Consider the following 19,181-nt stretch of genomic DNA (forward strand, 5'->3'; position numbering starts at 1 on the left):
AATGATTTCAGACAGAAGAAGTGGGTAGTGACATCTTTACTCTGTCAAAATCCAAGCAATCTGACATTTTGATATTTATCTTACTTATTTATGGTGGTCCACATTTTCATTTATAACATGGCCAAGTTTCTGCAGCAACAGTTCAAAACCAACAACTCAACAGAAAACAACTTTAGGATGACCCCCAAACCTTCACCTGGAATTCTTTGCTTCTTCCAGCCTTTCTGATCTATGTGGCCAAGGGATGGCTGTTTTCTCTTGTTGGCTGGGTCTTCAGTCGATTCAGCACATCTCTTGATTGAGCATCTCTTATGTGGCAGGAATGGTGTTGGCTACTGGGTGTAGAGCAGCGACCAAAATCCTTCTCTGCACTGAAGTTGTAACAGTCAATGGAAAGAACTAGTAGGAGGCCAGCACATAGCCTTGTTCACATGTAACTTCATTTATTCTTCACAGCAACTATTTTTTGGAAAAATTTAATAAATGCAGAAAAAAGTACAGAAATAGTGGCTAGATTCCACTAATAATTAAAAATTTCAGCATCTTGCCATTTCCACCTCTGTTTTGTTCTAAGTCAAAGAAGAACATCCCAAGTAAAGTTGAAGCTACAGCCCTTTTTTTACGAGTGAGGACTTGAGAATAATTTGCCCAAGGCTGAACAGCTGGTGAACAACAGGACAGAGGTTTGAGCTCAGAATCCTTGGGAGCAAAGACTATTCTTTTTGCCTTCCATTAATTATGTCATTAATAATAGATGGGTGGCTCATCTATTGCAAATGTTAACACCTATAATACTAAACCAGGCAGATTTTTTTCCCCATGCCATGAACTGATTTTTGGTATATGCAAACGTATCTTTTTGAGGGTGGCTGGAAATATCGTGTTAGGGCACCACACAAATACAGAGAGATGTCATTATCAGAAATTGAGGCTAATTGAGATAAAATTTTCCAAATAATATCTCTCTATTGTGTTGATTTTTTCCTGTAGCCAGTACTTTCCCACCTAATCTGTAATCATTGAGGCCCCTTGTGAATATTCTAGAAGTCACTCAAAATGGATAAAGAATGAATCTCAGAATCACAGGTCACATTCATATATAAGATAATATGTACAAAACAGGGAAATAAATACTAAAACCAAGTTAAATTTGACTGTTTCATATGGCTCATGTTTTTGAAGTGAGTGAACTCTTTTATGATACAGTGAAATTCTATTAGCCTTGTATTTTATCTTATTGAGTTAAATCAGGAGTGATACCCAGTAGTGGAGTCAGGAGTCATCAATGAATGAGTCCCATGATCAAACAGGTCACAGCCTTCAGAATTAAAACCATTCTCATCAACTTGATGTTTCTGTTTAAATTTGGTAGCAAGCTCTGTGATTTCTCAAAATAAGAATCTTTAAATGCTCATAGAAATGTTTTTCTTATGAAAGGATAATTTTTTTTCATAGCCAATTTGAAAACAAAATCTCTCTGCAAACCAGGGACTGGATTAATGGCAGGTTTTGCTTACAGCTGCACAAGCTGGAGACTGGCAGTAATGTCAGATGATGCATGCCTTCCAGGAGATCCTCGTGGGCTTGCAATATGCAGACCCACTGGATTATCACAGGTGAAACTGAGCAATGGCTTACTCAGAAGGATATGGGACGGGGGGTCGTCTAGAGTCCACACAGCTCAGGTGCAAGGAGGTGAAATCTACACTAGGTGTTGCAGGAGCCACCTTGGCTTGCAAGTCTGTTCCCCAGCAGCCAATTATCTCTTTGAACAGCACTGTAGGCATTGTTTCTGGGTCCTCGCAAGAAACAGACCCAAAACTTTGGCTTTTAATGAACCTAATGAGGTTCATTCATAGTTCTCCCAGGGCAGATGCAAGTTACAAAGTGTAAGGGTCATTTTTACCAGAAGCAAAGCTGCCTAGCAATATAAGTGACATACCCACCTTTTCAGTTTACCTGGGGACAAGGTTGGAGCATTAACCGGAGGTCAGATTCTCATGCAAGAGGGAAAAGGATTTTGTCAACCTGTTGTCCACCTTTAACAGTAAATTATTTTTTAAAGTAAATTTTTCTTTACCCTATTGTTCTTCATACAGCATTATGAAGTCCAACTCTTGTTTATTCACTTACTACGTTTACCCCCAAGAGAAGGTGATTTCTAATGGCAGGGCACGGGGCAGTGGGGAGTTGGAGGGTGGGATGTCAGGGGGTGGGGGTGGGGTGGGTGGGAGCACTTCTTCCTGAAGCGGGGAAGTGTTTTATTGCTGGCATGGGCCTCAGGCTGTCTGGTTCCTGCTAAATCCCCAGCACCTAGAACATCCCTGGTACATGGAAGGTGCATGTGTGCTGAAGGAAATGAATATGGGACACCTGGCTAGAGCAGTGTTTCCGTTCTCATGGGTGAGCCCAGGGCCCTCAGGTCACCCCAGAGCCCTGCATTCCAGTCCCTGTATTCCAGTGCTGCTCCCATCTGCAGCTGCTACAGGCCAGTTAGCACAAGGTGCCCAGATGATTTCCATGGCGATAGGCACGTAGGCACAAATGTATATCGATTTCCATGGTGATATGCACATACACGTAGATGCACATAGATTTCCATGAAGTTGCATATATATATATATACGTATAGTTACTGATTGGCATGTTCTACCTTATTTAAAAAAAACAAAAACAAAAACACTGTGATTGTCTAAAAGTTAAATTGTGTGAAAATCTCCCGGTGTATTTTAATTTAATTTCATAGAAGATTCTCATTGTAGTCAATCCCTACATGGAATAATGTGTGTAAAAACCAGTAACATTGGAATTGTGCTAGTGCAGATAATAAACAGTTGTTTTTGGAAAATTGATTACCCTCAATGTGTCAAAATTTATATTTAAAATATATCCTATGGCAGTACTTCTAAAGGTAATATTTACTTTCCTAACTTCTTTTTTTCTCTTTATACACAATATCCCTTTTCTATTTTATTTTAATTTTATAATTAAAAATTTCATGTAATTGTTAAATATTCATGTTTTAAAAATGTAAGCTGTGCTGAGATTATAATGAAAGGATGTAGTCCACTAATCCATCCTTCTCCTTTCCCATGTCTGCTCCCAAGAGGCCCCTTCTTTTTTTGAGTAGTGACTTTTTTGTTTTTATTGAAATGTTTAATTCATACCCATCATAAGAACTTTCAAGCAGTGTAGAAAAGCACGTTAAGAAATCTGAAATCCCACCACACCCAAATAATCAGTAGTGAAATTTAACAAATATTATTTCAGATACTTCTGTTTGCAAATATACAGATCAAGGGATGGATGGCTGGACGGACGGATGGATGGATGGATGGATGAACGGACAGATGGATGGATGAATGGAAGGGTAGATGGATGGATAGATGGGCAGAAAATAAAGAGTCATACTCTATAAACTCTAAAAAATTAATAATAAGTTGTTTTAAAGTTCATTTTATTTGAAAGGGAGAAAGACATTGAGGAAAGGAGCTGATAAACACCAGAAAAATATTTTTCACCATGTGAAGTGTTATTACCCTCAAGATCCTTTGGGGGTTAAGAAAAAGACATTAGAAACCACTGATCGGTTAGGCACTGTGCTTTAGAAAGCCTAGCTCTGTTTTAGAGTGTCCATTGGCTTTTTTTTTTTTTTAATGAAAAATGAAGTGACAAATATGTCTCTTCTCTTCCAACTTCTGTTGCTTCTGTTTATAATTTTATTCTAAATTTCTAACAATGACATTAATGCATTTTTATTTGTTAAAGTTTATAAACATTTGCATTGTACTCTGAAACCCAAAACTCACTTGTTTGAATGTATTCACCACTCACCAACAAACTCTTTACTTTACCACCTCCATTCCTATTTATTTTGATCCAGCCGCTGATGGGTGGACTTGATTGTTGAATAGTTTTGCTTTGTTTTGTATTGTTTTACAACAACGATGATCATGGGTCCTTTCAGATTTGAGTCTGTCTGTCTGTTAATTGACACTTAAATGACGTTTTGGCTGGAGGGAATATTCTTGGTCATGTCTTTTTCCTTCGGAATATGTGTACACAAATACATTGCCATCTGTTGTTGAATATTGACGCTGAAGAGTGCAGATTACTGATTCCATCCCCCTCCACTTTTAGGTGACCTTTTATCTGCCTAAATGTGTAGTTAATTATTGTATTGTCCCAGCAGTTCCTTAACTTAAAGAGGTTGCATAGCTATTGATGTCAATGGTGCTATATTAATTTTTTTAATATATGCCTTTTTTTAAATTTTATTTTGAAATAAATTCAAAGTTACAGGAACAGTTGCAAAAACAATGCAAACCCCATACGCAGCATACCCTGACCCCCCCTCCCCTGATACCCTGAGCCATCAACTTTAACATGCTGTCACACCGCCATTCCTTTCTTTCCCTCCCTCCCTCCCTCCCTATCTATCATCTGTCATCTATTGGTCTGTCTTCTGAACATGAGAGCAAGCTGCACACATCCTTGAACAAACACTATAATTCACATATACAATTCCCATGAACAAGAACATTCTTTTATGCAATCCCATTAAGCGCAGCTAAGAAGTTCAAGAAATTCAACATTGATACAAAGCTTACATTCTATATTTCCTTTTTTTTTTTTCTCCTTATGTCCCAACTGTGTGCCTTTGAGCCTCCTGTCCTCCATCCTCAGATCCCATCCAGGATCATCCTTGTAATATATGCCTTTTTGATCTGCAAATTCAGTTCTTGCTTAAGTAAATTTTTCTGTACTATCTTTTTGAATACCTTTTCTATTTCATTTTTGGAGCTCTGGACTTTACAGGCACCAGTTAGCCTTATATTGGACATCTTTGCCCTCCAAATCTGCTCTCTAATTGCATTAGCTGATGACTGGTCTCCATGCCCACTAGCTCAGTTTTCAGTCATGTCTCATCTATACCTTGATATTTCTAATGTTTTAGTAGTTCTTCAATGATGTTCAAACATAATTACATTTCCTTGCACCTAATGTGCAGCTCTGTCTGGATATTCTTTTTGTTATAATATAGTAAGATGACTTCTTTTTCACTTCTTTCCTACCATATCTGAAAACATTTCTTGGGAGTTAAAGTTTAGGTGCTGGTTATTGCTTTTTCTACTTTTTTATAGTTAAAGGTGAAAAGTAGGGTAGAAGAGCTGGGAGTGGCTATGTGCTGCTTTTGCTGGGGAAATCAGCCAAATGTCCTGAAAAATACTCACCTACTTTTCTATAATTGCTTTTCACCTCTATCCCCCACTCCAACCACTTTTCTCTGATGGGCTCTGGATGTGATACTATTTGCATTTGGAAAAAAATTAATATGATTTTTTTAAAACTCCAAAACCTTATTCCCCAAAGAATAGTAATTCCTAAATGGTCTAAAGTAATATACTAATGATTCCAACAATAACTCTTGGTGACATCTCTAGAAAAATGCCCTAGAGACATTTAATTTTTTGTATAAACATAGAATAAACTGAATCTAGTCCAGTGCCTCTTAACAAAGTAAAATTAATAACTTTGTAAACATCAACTGAATCTTTATAAATAAGAAAGAAGTATTGGAAAGTTCATGTAAAGAAGATTACCCTTGATATGTCAAGCTTTGGAAATATACATTTATTACATTCTTTCTCTTCTGAGATCCATAAAAAGTTGAATGGGATATTGCAGTAGGCATTATTGAGAAGAAATACATTTTATGGAATTATGTTGTATTTGAAACAATAGAAATATGATTTTGGAAGGACCCTTTCCTATGGCGTCTGAGAATTTAAACTGGTCCCCATAAATCACCCATCAATCCTACATAGTAGAAAAGAAAAGGAGTCCTTTTGCTTGGTTCCTGAACCTGTTCCTATGATGGGAACTATCAAAGTAATTATATTGCTTTGAAGATGTGATTTATGTTGTTCCTTTGATGGCAAATGCTAAACATTTGAAGAATTGGAGTTTTTGCTTGGTGTGTGTGTGTGTGTGTGTGTGTGTGTGTGTGTGTGTGTGTGTGTGAATAAGTTATCCTAATTAATTTCATAACAAGAAGCAACTTCTGAAGTATTTACCGCATTTGCAATTATCTCAGTCAGAAGTGGGAAATGTGTCTCTAAGCTCACAGGGTGAAGAAACTTCCTCTTACCTTTCAGACTTTTTCTCCCTGGGCCAAACCCAAGGAGAGATTGAAAATAGCATATCAGTCTTTCATTAAACAACCATTTGCTGAGGAACTACTGTGTGAGCCAAGCCTGAGCCCTGTTTCAGTAGAAAGCTCATTCTGGTGGATGGTCTTGGGCAGTAGCAGCTCAACATGGGAGAGGCCCATTGCTCCAACATCTGGGCTTCCTCTGAGACCCCTGGGAGATGGGTGGGGTGGAAGGAAAGTCACTTTGACATCATGGTGCAGGGTTAGGATTTGGGCTGGTGTCTGAGATTCTGCTCGCTGGAGATGGGTGAGGCTTTTCAGAACAGGGTATCATGCGGGCCTCCTTATGTGTCACTGTTCACTTACTTTGCCGCTCTTTTGGTATATGATCTTATATAGGAAGTGAAGATATTTTGGGAAACAATTTGACGGAAACTTCCTTTTGCTCTCTAACTGAATAATGGACAGGTGCCATCAAAGAGAGGAGGAGGAATTATAAAAATCCACTGTGCGTTAACTAAATAAAATGAATTAAATAGGAAATAAAGTCTTCCCCTACATCTCCAACAAATCCTTTCAGGGGGCTTGGCTAGGTGCTACAGAGCTGATAAGGAGGCAATCCTTCCATAGTACCAGGGCCTATTCATTCAATGGTAAATGTTGAACCCAAGTAATTCTTTTGATGGATGCATTACTTTCCTTGGAGGGTACGACATTGGTCATTTTAGAAATTTGAGCTTTTTTTAAAATCAAAATACTTTAGATAACCTCATAACAGGTGAGTAACTTTTGTTTAGGTCTCTATGGATTTTAAAGTTTCTTGTCCTTTTTACTTTGATCCCCTCCATCACTCTATGTGATAGAAAGGGTGTTTGGGACTAGGATATTACAGTCAACCCTGTTTTGTCTAATATGATCACTAAAGCACCACTGCCCAGTTGCCCAGAAGTAGACGAACCTGTGAGTATCAGGTGCCCTGTGCAGTCAGAGGAATCCAAAATGATAACTAATGGGGAAATGACTTAAACTTGGCTTTAGAGCCCCTGTTGTGTAGGGAGAGTTTTATGTTTTGTTTTTATATTTTTGCATGACAAAATGTAAATTTTTTGTAATGAACGTTTTCTAGTAGATAGACAAGCAGAGAGCATAGTATCATGAACATACATATATTCATGACTTGGTTGTGGTAATATCTTGCCATATTAGCTTTATCTGCTTTTTTTGGGGGGGGGGGGCAAAGTATATTTAAAGCAAGCTACAGAGATAAAATTTCACTCTCTAAGTATTTCTTCTTAAAAAAATGACATTATAATAACTTATCGCACCAAATAAAACTAACTTTAAAGAGAACGTTTGTAATTATTTTGCATTCTCCAAGCCAAGAACTATAGAGGCTGGTGAATAGGAATGTGGGCGAGTGCCTTCCTGAAAGTGAATGTCTCCTAGAGAATGAAAGAAAATCCACTTAAGGAGATCATTTCCACCCATCGTGAGGGTGAGGATGGAGCCATCTCCTGCCCATCCCTAGGAAACTCCCACCCTGATCACCAACACTGGTTGAGGGTTTACCAGGTGCCAGGCTACAGGCTCTGAGTACTTCATGTGGAATGGCAATGTGATCTCCTCATCTACTCTTTGAAGTGGGTTTTATTATTATCCCCATTTTGCAGATGAGGAAACTGAGGCTGTGCTATATGACTAAAAGTAGTGGAGCCAGGATTTGAACCGAGGAACTCTGAAACTTGAGCTGGGACTTGAAAGCTCTTCACAGACTGCTTGCCCTACTCTACACATAGGCTTTCTGTGAAGCTGCGGGAGGCTTCTGCCTAAAATAAGGTACATAAAATGCAGCTTAACTTTGTTATTTTGGTAGACATTGCTTTCAAAGCACAGATCCCCTAATTTTGTAGAGTCATTTCAGTTTTCTTGATTTAGACCTCAAGTTTTGTTTCAAGTTATATTTAAGGAAAAGAAGGGAATTAAGGTAATGAGGCCCACAGTTTCTCTGTAATTTGGGACAAAGTTATGGCTTATTAATAACCTGGTAGAAAAAAATTAGATGGTATCTAAATGAGATAAAAATTTGCTAATTGTATTGCATTTAGGTAGAGTGTGAAAAACAAATATTCTTTTCTTTCTGCATTCTATACTTGCATGACAAAACAGGGACCTAACAATTTGAGGCAGAAGTAGTTTAGAACTGCCTCAGCTCCTGGGGTGAAAATATGGACAGGATATGCACTGTGTGTCAACAAATGATCACAGGGGGCCTCCTAGTGATTTGGAGTGAAGTATGATGGAATGGACTAGGGATTCTCAGGCACAAATAGACTTACTTAGAATTAAGGTGAGTAATCAAGACTCTGGTTTGTATAAGAGTACAATCACATCTCAACCCTTCATTCATTCCTTCATTTGACAAATGTTTATGGGGCATCTGTTATATGATGGGCCATGTGCTAAGCATCAGGTGACAAGCACAAAGAGACATTGTCTCACAGTTTCAGCTCCAGCATATAAAGAACTTGGAAATCATCACTTCTAGCCTTACAACAAGAAAAAGCTAGACACACTGAAAATTAGTGACTTTTTATAGACCTCTCAGAGAACTGAGGTTGCAGGGCAGCTGGCCACCCTGCAATCTGGTGATACAGGTGCATTCAGAGAGGCCCAGCCAGCATTGCTTACCTGGAACAGAAATCTCTGGAGCTGTAAGCGGGTAGGAATTCTTAAATGGTAATTTTGATGAATTGCTGGAGGCTGAGTACCCAGAGAGTGAAAAAATCCTGGGGGACCCAGACTTAGGAGGGCCCCCACACCTAAGTGGGCTTTACTTCCAGGAGGCCCTTCAAGTTCTCAAAGTGAAGATCTGAGAACGAGCCCCGCATGCCTCTGGCAGGGGAGGGGAAGAATGATCACTGTGAAATATACCCAGAGCCATTTCCATAAAAAAGGTATACTTTCCAAGGGAAAAGAATTTGGCATAGAGAAAAAAGAAAATATAATCAGCAGGGATCAGAGCTTCAAGGAAATTGATTGGAATGCTGCAGCCAGGGAAGAAAATATGGGCCTGGTGGAAAAAGCGATCACACTGGAGAAAACTTCTGAAGGCCATAGCTCCAAGACATGGGTCCACTAAAAGATTGTGATTTAATCATAATATCATGCAATGCTCTCCACCCACCTCCACACACCTTACCACCACACCAACAGGGTTCCCGTACAACAGCAGTAGATTACGGCTGAAAGAGTTGCAAGACACACTCTCTGAGAAGGAATATTTAGGGAAGCTGAAAGTCAAGAAGGGGGACAAAAAAAAGAGGGGGCTGGGGCAGAGAGGACCTGGGCCCTCTAGCTATAGCAAACAGTAAACACAGCCAAACTCTTGGCCGGATTAACATTAATCCTCACTAAAGGTCTAATTGCCTCAGTCCCCATTATATGACAAAACATATACTGAATTCAATAGAAAATTGAAGTCATGCCAAAAGACAAGAATAAAACAAAGTCTGAAGAGACAAAGCAATCATGAGAACCAGACTTACTTTATGACAGTTTTTGGAATCATCATAGAATCTAAAATAACTGTGATTAATATGTTAAGGGCTCTAATGGAAAAAGTAGACAGCATGCAAAAACAGATGAGTAATATAAGCAGAGAGATGGAAACTCTAAGAAAGAATGATCAGGAAGTGCTAAAGCCACTGTGACATAAATAAAGAATGTCTTCTGTGGACTTAGCAGTAGATTCAACATAGCCAAGGACAGAATCAGTGAACTTGCAGATATGTTGATAAAACCTTTCCAAACAAACACAAAGGAAAAAGAATAAGGAAGAGAAGAGAAGAGCATCCAAAAACTGGGACAATATCAAAAGATGCAACATATGTGTATTTGGAGTATCAGAGGAGAAGAGAGAGAGAGAAGAGCACAAGACATATTTGAAGTAATAATGGCCAAGAACTTACTGAAATTAGTGACAGGCACTAAATTACAGAGCCAGGAAACTCAGAGAACACAAAACAGCAAAAAAGCAAAACATAAAAATAGAACAAAGCAAAAAACATATCTAGGCATATTTTATTCAAACTGCAACCAAAGAGAAAGAGAAGCATTGAAAGAAGCTGGGTGTTGGGGGAACCTTACCTGTAGAAAAACAAGGATAAGAATTATGGCAGACTTCCCATCAGACATTATACAAGATAGAATGGGAGGAGTGCAGTATTTAGGGTTGAAAGAAAAAAGACACACCAACTTAGAATTTTATATCCAGCAAAATGATCTTCAAAAGTGGAAGAGAACTAAAGACATTTTCAGACAAACAAAACTGAGAAAAACAGAAAATTTATCACTAGCCCACTGGACCCACAAAAAGATATAGAAAAGAAATTCTTTAGAGGCAGCAGGAAAATAATATATCAGAAATTTCAATTTATAGGAAGAAAGGAAGAATGTCAGAGAATGAATACATGAAGTTAATATAAAATATTTTAATTTTTCTTATTCATAGTTGATCTAAATGATTACTATTTGTTTAAAGCAATAGTTGTAAGAATGTATTGGGTAATTATGGCATATGGATAAATGAAATGAATGACAGTCAAATCACAAGAGATGTGAAGGACGAATTGGGAGTACTCTATTGTAATGTACCAACACTATATATGAAGCAATATAGTGGTTTTGAAACTGGAATTTAGATTATTTTGAATTGATTATTGTAAATTCTGGAGCAACCACTAAAATACATTTTTAAAAGATACAATAAACAAGGATATAAAATGAAATGATACAAAATACTACATTAAAACCAGAGAAGGCAGAAAAGAATAGAAAACACAAACATAGTAGAAACTCATCCAGCTAAATCAATAATCATTTTAAATGCAAATGGATGAAACACATTAATTAATAGAGACCATGAGAGTGGATTAAAAAATGTCCAGCTATATGCTGTTCACAAGAAATCCACTTTAAATAAAAAGATTCTGGTTAAAAGTAAGAGATGGAAGAAGCTAACATGCTAACACTAATCCAAAGAAAACTGGAGTAGCTATATTAGTTTCAGACAAAGCAGACTGTAAAACAAGGAAGATTATCGGGGTAAAGAGGGACATGACATAATAATCAAGAATTAATTCCTCCAAGGAGACATAGCAATCCTAAGTATATATGCATCTGACAATAGAGCATTATAATACATGAGGCAAGCATTGAGAAAACTGAAATGAAAAATAGCCAGATCCACTATTATGGTTGGATCCTGCAATACTATGTTAGTAATTGATAGAGAAAGTAGATAGAAAATCAGTGAGGATATAGATGACTATACAAAGCACTAACAATCAATAAAAAATACTTTATCTAACAATAGCAGAATATGAATTTTTCTCCAGCTCATATGAAATGTTCACCAAGACAGAGCATACTCTCAGAAAACACATTAACAAATTTAAAAATGGAAGTCATACAAAGTATGTTCTCAGAACACAATGGAATTAAATTGGAAATCAAAATTAAGAAGAGAGTTGGAAATCACCAAATGTTTGGAAATTAAATAACTCATGAATCCAAGAAAAAGGCTCAAGAGAAATTAAATATGTCTTTAACTGAATAAAAATGAAAATACAGCTTATCAAAATTTGTGGGATCCAGTGAAAGCAGTGCTCAGAGGGAAATTTATAACTCTAAATACATTTATTAGAAAGAAGAATATATGCTATGTGAAATTAAGAAACCACTATTTAGTAAGTCATGCCCTCGATCTTGAGACTTGCTGTTGTGAAGCTTATGGCTGCAAAGAGGAGGCCAAGCCTATCTATAACTATGCCTAAGAATCACTTCCAGAGAACCTCTTTTGTTGCTCAGATGTGGCCTTTCTCTCTCTAAGCCCAACTCTGCAAATAAATTCATTACCCTCTCCCCTACGTGGGACATGACTCCCAGGGGAGTGAGTCTACTTAGCAATGTGGCACACAACTCCAAGTAATTAGCCTGGCCCTGGCATTAAGTGATTGAGAATGCCTTCTTGACCAAAAGAGGGAAAAGAAAGGTAACAAAATAAGATTACAATGGCTAAAAGATCTCAAATAGAGCTAAGAGGCTATCCTGGAGGTTTCCCTTAATCAAGCCTCAGCTGGATATTCCAAATGGCCACAGTATGCCAAGCCCAAATCAACAGTAGTCCCCAAACTCCTAAAGAATACCCAGCTCCCTATCAGAGACTCTATAAAAGCTTCACTCACTAAGTTTATTTCTCATAAATTTAAATCCTCCATAGTGTTCCAATGCCAGATAAGTCCCAAAACCCAGAGGCAACAGCCTCTTCAAGAGCATCAACCAGATGCATCCCCTTCCCCAAAATGTCAACACCCCTTTTCAATATGAACAAGTTAGGGTGATCACTATGCAGATAACCCTGAAGATTGAGTCAGTGATCAAATGAGAGGGAGGAGTAGCAACAGACAAGATAGGGATTAACAAAAGATTACAAATACTGAATCTGTATCTATACTTATCTATATCTATATCTATATCATCTATATCTATATATCTATATTTAGTCTCTAAGGTATTAGAACAACTAGAAGGAAATAACCAATATGGTGGAACTGTAACCCATAACATTCTTTGAAATTTGCTCTATAATTGCTTGTTAAATCATACTTTGAAAGTTATTACTTTTCTGTATGTTATATGTCACAGCAAAAAATATTAAAAAAAAAAAAGAAGAAAGATGTAAAATCAATAACTTGTGTTTTCACCTTAGGAAACTACAGGAAGAATAGTCTAAAACAAGAACAAGAAAAGAAATAATTAAAATTAGAGCAGAAAGCATTGAAATTGGAAACAGGAAAACAGTAGAGAAAAAATCTGAAGCTGATGGAATGATCAATAAAATTGATATATCTTTAGACAAGATAACCAAGACATAAAGAGAGAAGACACAAATCACAGATCTCAGAAATGAAAGAGAGCTCACCACTACTGATCCCATGCATATTGAAAGGATAATAAAGGAAAAATATGAGCAGTTCTATGCACACAAATTAGATAATTTAGATATTTTATCTATTTTAGTCTATTTTAGACTAATTCTTGAATGACACAAGCCACCAAAACTCACAGGAGAAAAAATAGCATGAAAATAGCCCTATATCTTTTAAAGAAATTAAAGCAAACCAATATCTCACATTAACATGAATACAAAAATCCTCAACAAAATTTTAGCACATGATTGAATTCAGCAATGTATAACAAGAATTCTACTTCACTTCTGGGTGGGGTTTTTTTCCAGATATGCAAGGCTGGTTTAAGCAAACACATTTTTTAAATGAGCAAAAGATCTTAAAAGACATGTCACCAAAAATGATATACAGATGGCAAAGAAGCATATGAAAATATTCTCAACATTATTTGTCATTAGTGAAATGCAAATTAAACTATGTGACACCAGTACACACTTATTAGAATGACTAAAATCCCTAAATCTGACAATACCAATTGCTGGCAAGGATGTGCCAAAAAACTCATTCATTGCTGGTGGAAATGCAAAGTTGTATGGTTACTTTGAGGAGCAGTTTGGAAGTTTCTTATAAAACTAAATACAGTTCTACCATAGAATCAGCAACAACACTTTCTAGGTATGTACCCAACTGATTAGAAAGCTTACGTACACACACACACACACACACACACACACACACACACACACACCAGCGGAAATATCTGTAGCTGCTTTATTCATAATTGCCAAAACCTGGAACGAACCAAGATACCCTTTGATAGGTGAATGGATACACAAACTGGTACATTGATACAATGGAATACTGTTCAGCAATAGAACGTAATAGCTATCAAGCCATTCATGTAAATGGATAATCTTAAATTCACCTTGCTAAGTGAAAGAAGCCTTTATGAAAAGGTTTTACACTATACCATTCCATTTTTTTTTTTTTTTGGTATTTTTGGAAAAGGCATCACTTTATCTATGGTAAATTGATCAATGGATGCCAGGAGGTTGGAGAATGGGGAGGGTTGAATAGGTGAAGCACAGGGGAATTTTTAGGGTGGTGAAATGATTCTGTATGATGCTATAATGGTGGATAGATGATACTGTGCATTTGTCAAAGCCGATAGAACTTTACAGCACAAAGATCCTTAATGTATGCAAACTAAATATATGTATTTAGGAAGTAGGAGATATTGGGGAGGAATGCAGAGAAAGGTATAATAATCTAACTGTTACGAATGTATGAAACAATTTCATTGGAAGGAGTGGAGGTAAAGGTGGTGACCTAAGTAATTTGGAAATGAGTGAGGTATGTTAAGACTAAAGGCAAAAGGAACTGCACATAAGCAGTATTCTAGTTGATAAAGTTGTTTCCTCTGAGGTTAAAAATTGATAATTCTGAAACTAGTATACATGTATACTAGAATTGAACAATTAAGTAAATGGATGGTGGATGGTGAGAAATAGATTGTTCACTGATTTTGCAGGTTTTGATATATTATGCCCCCCCCCCAAAGCCATATTCTTTAATGCAATCCTGTGGGGCAGATTTATTAATCTTTCTGATTAGGGTGTGACCTCTTGATTGAAAGTTTCAGTGGAGATTTAGCCCAGCCATTCAAGGTAGGTCTTGATTAGTTTACTGGAGTCCTATAAAAGATTTCACAAACAGAAGGAGCTCAGAGCAGCTGGGAGAGACTTTTGGAGAGTTGCTTGGGAGCTGACGCTTAGAGATGCTTGGAGTTGTGGACAGAAGGACGTTTGGAGATGCTAAGCTAAAAACTCACAGGAGCTGAGCGAGGAGCTGAAACACAACCCAAGACCAGCAGATACTAGCCATGTGCCTTCCCAGCTGACAGAGGTGTTCCAGATACCATCAGCCATTCTTCAGTGAATGTATCCTATTGTTGATGCCTTAGTTTGGACACTTTTATGGCCTTAGGACTATAACTTTGTAACCAAATAAACCACCTTTATAAAAGCCAATCCATTTCTGGTATCTTACCTAATGGCAGCATTAGCAAACCTGAACAGACGGTTACAAAGAAGAGGAGAAAGCTAGAAAGATCCAAGTGATAATGAATTAGAGTTGGAGACATAAGAATGAATTCCTTGAAGAAATAATTTATTTTAGGGCTGGAGCCAAAAATACATACAAAGAGAAATCTGGAGCATCTTGTATGTGAGAAAGAAAGGAAGTACTAAGGGGGTGGGGATGGTGGTAGGAAAGCAGTGATGGGAGTATGTCAAAGGGACACAGGAAAAAAGTGAAAGAGTTCCCAAAGACCAAAGCTGAAACAACTTGAGCAACAAAATAAAGTAGGATTGGATTATAACCCAAAGTGTAAAATAAATATCCTTGAATCCATGCTTAAATGAATAAATGATTGAAAAGGTAAATAAATGGGTGAGAATAGACAAATCTACCATGGAGAAGAATTGCAAGTAATGTATGTAGATATTCTGCCCTCAAAGAGGTTGAACATAATTCTCCACTCTTTAAGTGTGGAGTGTGCATAGTTTCTTCCTTCCAAAAAGCACTGTACGAAAAGGGGGCAGGGAGGAGTGGGGAGGCAACTCTTCAGTGGAGAACCCGGACAAATACTACCTCCCTCTGGGTATAACAATTACCACCAACAGTGATAAGCCAAGTTCACAGCCCTATCCTTGATATGATTAATGATAATGGCACTTGACCTCTGTGGTCTTCCTCTTAAAAATCCCACACCCCCAGTCTAATCGTGAGAAAAACATCCGACAAATCCCAGTTGAGGGGCATGCTAGAAAATCTCTGGCCAGTATCCTCAAAACTGTCGAGGTCATCAAAAGCAAGGAGAGTCTGAGAAACTGTCACAGCCAAGAGGAGCCTGATGACTAAATGTAATGTGACATCCTGGATGGGATCCTGAACAGAAAAAGAACCTTAGGTTAAAAACTAAGGAAATCCAAATAAAGCATGGACTATATTTAATAATAACATCAATATAAGTTCACTAATTATGAGAAATGTACCATACTAAGGTAAGATAATAATAGTAGCAACTAGATGTGGGATATATGGGAACTCCATGTACCATCTTCACAACTTTTCTGTAAATCTTTATCTATTCTAAAGTAACTTGTGCAGGAGACAGGCATTCATCAAATAATAACACATATCAGAGTAGAAGTAAAGTAAAATGAACACAGAGCAGTAGTCAGTATTACAAAAGAAAAGTGACTGGTACCTTTGGGGGGCATTGAATGAGTCTGGGAGCATCAGATGATGCTGTACAGCAAAAGCGTGGTTGGAAACAAGATCTGAGAGTAAGCGGGTTTTACAGCAGGTGACAGGAGAGGGTTTACCCTGAGATCAAAGGGTGGATGGTGATGCAAGTTTAGCAGAAATGTGGTGTGATTAGATTTGTCTTTGAAGAGTTCGCTTCATCTGCATGGTGAAGAGAACATATTGGAAAGTAGCAAGGCAGGGATGCTGGCAGTTAGAGTTTCCAAGAGAGATGTTAGAGAGAAAGGCCGTGGTATTCCAGAAACGCCTGGAAGATGGAAGGTAAGATGAGTGGGAGTGAGAATGGATTAGCTTTAAAAACTTCAGGGGAGGGAGCCTAGGTTTTTGACTTAAACAGTTTAAATGGGTGGCATTCTTGAGCCAAAGTTCTCAAACTTGAGCTTATTAAAGCACAGATTGTTAGGCGCCACCCCCAGAGCTTCTGATTCTGCAGGGCAGGGTGGGGTCTGAGAATTTCCATTTCTTATAAGTTCTCTGGTGATACTGATGTTGCTGATCCAGAAAGCGCATGTCAAGAGCCATTGCTGTGAGGGAATAAGGTAAGAGCTCCAGGTATGGCAGGAAAGTTCCTGAGCTTGCAGTTGGATGTATTGAGTAAGAGCTGTCTTTTTGCATCTACATGAAGGTGGTTTCTAAGGGTTGTAGAAGAGTACGGGCTGGGTTCAAATATTGGCTCTACCCGCTACTAACTGTGTGATCTTGGGTGGGTTCATTGACTTTCCTGAGCCTCAGTTTCCAGGTCTGTGAACTGGGGACAGTGATAGTAACTAACTTTAGGAGTGTTATGCAAATCAGCTGATACTCTGTGAGTTTAGCGTTTAGCACAATGCATACCTATAGTAAGCAAGGAATACCTGCTAGTTGTTGCTGTGTTTGTCACCTTCATCATCATCTTTGCGTGGTCATTCTAGCCCCCACTAAAGTTGCAAACTTGACCTCTCTGTGGCTCAGGTTTATCATTTGTCATATGTTAATACTTTTTTCATAGAGCGATCATTTTCATAGGTTTTGGGTGTGCAACCGCTACGGTGATTTTTCTCAGTGCATTCCTTGTGTGTGAGATTCAGGTGTCTTAGAGAGGATTTCTCTCCTTTTTGCAGTTCCCATGATGTTTCACCGCTTCATGTGAAGTCTGGGCTTCCTATAACTCCTTTTCCAAGCTCGGGGGACATTGCAAGCTGATGCGAGAATATCAAAAACCCATTGCTTCACAGAGTATGTGAATGTTTAACAGATGATTGAAAAATACCTCCTGTCTGAGCTTGTGGGAACTTGTCAGAGGCCCCTTGTAAAGCTGGGTCTCCTGCTGGTGCCATGAGCTTCTGTCTGTCCTGGAGATCTGGGAAGAGGGGCAGAGAGAACAGACACATTTGCCCCAACCCTACACATGGCCTTGTTGGCAGAAAGACAGCTCTGCTTGACTCTGACTGTAAATTAGCCTCTTGAGGTCTCTAGTAAAGGCTTTTTGAGGATTTCCCTCCTGTTTGATCCAGGTTTCTGGTTGAATTTGATACCTACGATGTCCTAGGACTGTTGTTGTTTTTTTTTTTTTTACTATGAAATAACCAAGCAAATTTTGATAATACCATACTAAGCAATTCAATACAAAGTTCATTTTAATGAAAACTCTTGGGAGAGTAAACCTTCTGGCTTTAAGTGCTATTAGGCACTACCATATCTATTGAGTCACTTGTAAAACTCTGTTGGGATGGGATGCTTCTTCTCTGAGTGTTACTTAATTTTGAAGGTGTACTTAAAAGAGGCCCCATTCTGCCTGGGGCTCTTGCACTTCTGCTTTTATGGTTTGTTTCTCATGCTACACACTGGGAGGAAAAGGCTCACTTCCCTAATTACAGGCACCCTTTAACAGCTAGAAACTCTCCAGCTTGTTGATGCTTGTCTTCTGCTTTCTCCCCATTTCAGTTAATCTCCTTTTACACTGCTTCTCTTTGTGTGCTTTTTTTTCCTTCCAACATTCCATGTTTTCCTGGACTTGTGAGGAAAGACCTGTGTTGAATCCAAGAAAGGAAGGTAGGTTAAATTGGTAGGAATCAAGTGTGTTTAGAAACTATGACCTTAGAATTCTCTATTTATTTGTGGGTTCCGTAGAAGGGAATATTTATGTTTCATTGAGTTCATGTCCATGCATGTTTATTTTCTCCCCTTAGAAGTCAGTATTTCTGTGGCAATGTTGAGCTACGGTAGGATATAGCTGTTTGCCATCCCAGTACTCAACTCCAGCTGTCATATGGGTAAAACCGTCTTTCCCCCCTTCTTATAACCTTTTGCCACTTATTTGAAGCATTGGGCATATTTATGTCACAGGTTTATGAAAGATACAGTTATGAAATCAGAGACTATCATAAGCTGCTATAATATTTCACAATCGTGGATCACCCACAATGATTCTTTAAATGACTAGAGAAAAAAAAGGTGGATTTAGATATATATTCAGTAAAACTTTCTGATGAGTTTCTGAATCCAAGTTCGGTGAGTACCTTTTATTTAAATCATGTGGTTTGGTCCCTCCAGCAGCTTCAGAATCCCTGGAAAGGTTGTGTTGATGAGGTAGAGTGATGGAAAATTGAAATAATGCCCAGTTGCTGAGAATGTTAGCGAGGTACCTACGAATCAGGCAGAAGCCATGTCTGCTAACTCTTGTCCTTGCATATCATTGTCATGTGACCCAGAGATCTTTCCAGATGCTTCTGTTATGAGTAGAAAAAGAT

The 19,181-nt window shown here is 38.1% G+C and overlaps 1 protein-coding gene across 5 annotated transcripts in view; it reads left to right on the top strand.

Annotated features, from left to right (window-relative positions):
• Nucleotides 1-19,181, top strand: part of SYK (spleen associated tyrosine kinase) — a 102,802-nt gene that overhangs the window by 17,240 nt on the left and 66,381 nt on the right. Inside the window, exons 1-2 of one of the 5 annotated variants that reach the window (XM_037798258.1) lie at nucleotides 16,905-16,991; nucleotides 17,553-17,667. The exons of 2 other annotated variants lie outside the window; for them this stretch is intronic. The gene's annotated coding sequence lies outside the window, so the exon portion shown is untranslated. Of the gene's footprint in view, nucleotides 1-16,885; nucleotides 16,992-17,552; nucleotides 17,668-18,063; nucleotides 18,484-19,181 lie in introns of those variants that run through there. 2 more of the 5 variants (XM_037798259.1, XM_037798260.1) reach the window with 2 other exon arrangements.

The sequence above is a fragment of the Choloepus didactylus genome, chromosome 10, assembly GCF_015220235.1.
Source record: "Choloepus didactylus isolate mChoDid1 chromosome 10, mChoDid1.pri, whole genome shotgun sequence".
NCBI lineage: Eukaryota > Metazoa > Chordata > Mammalia > Pilosa > Megalonychidae > Choloepus > Choloepus didactylus.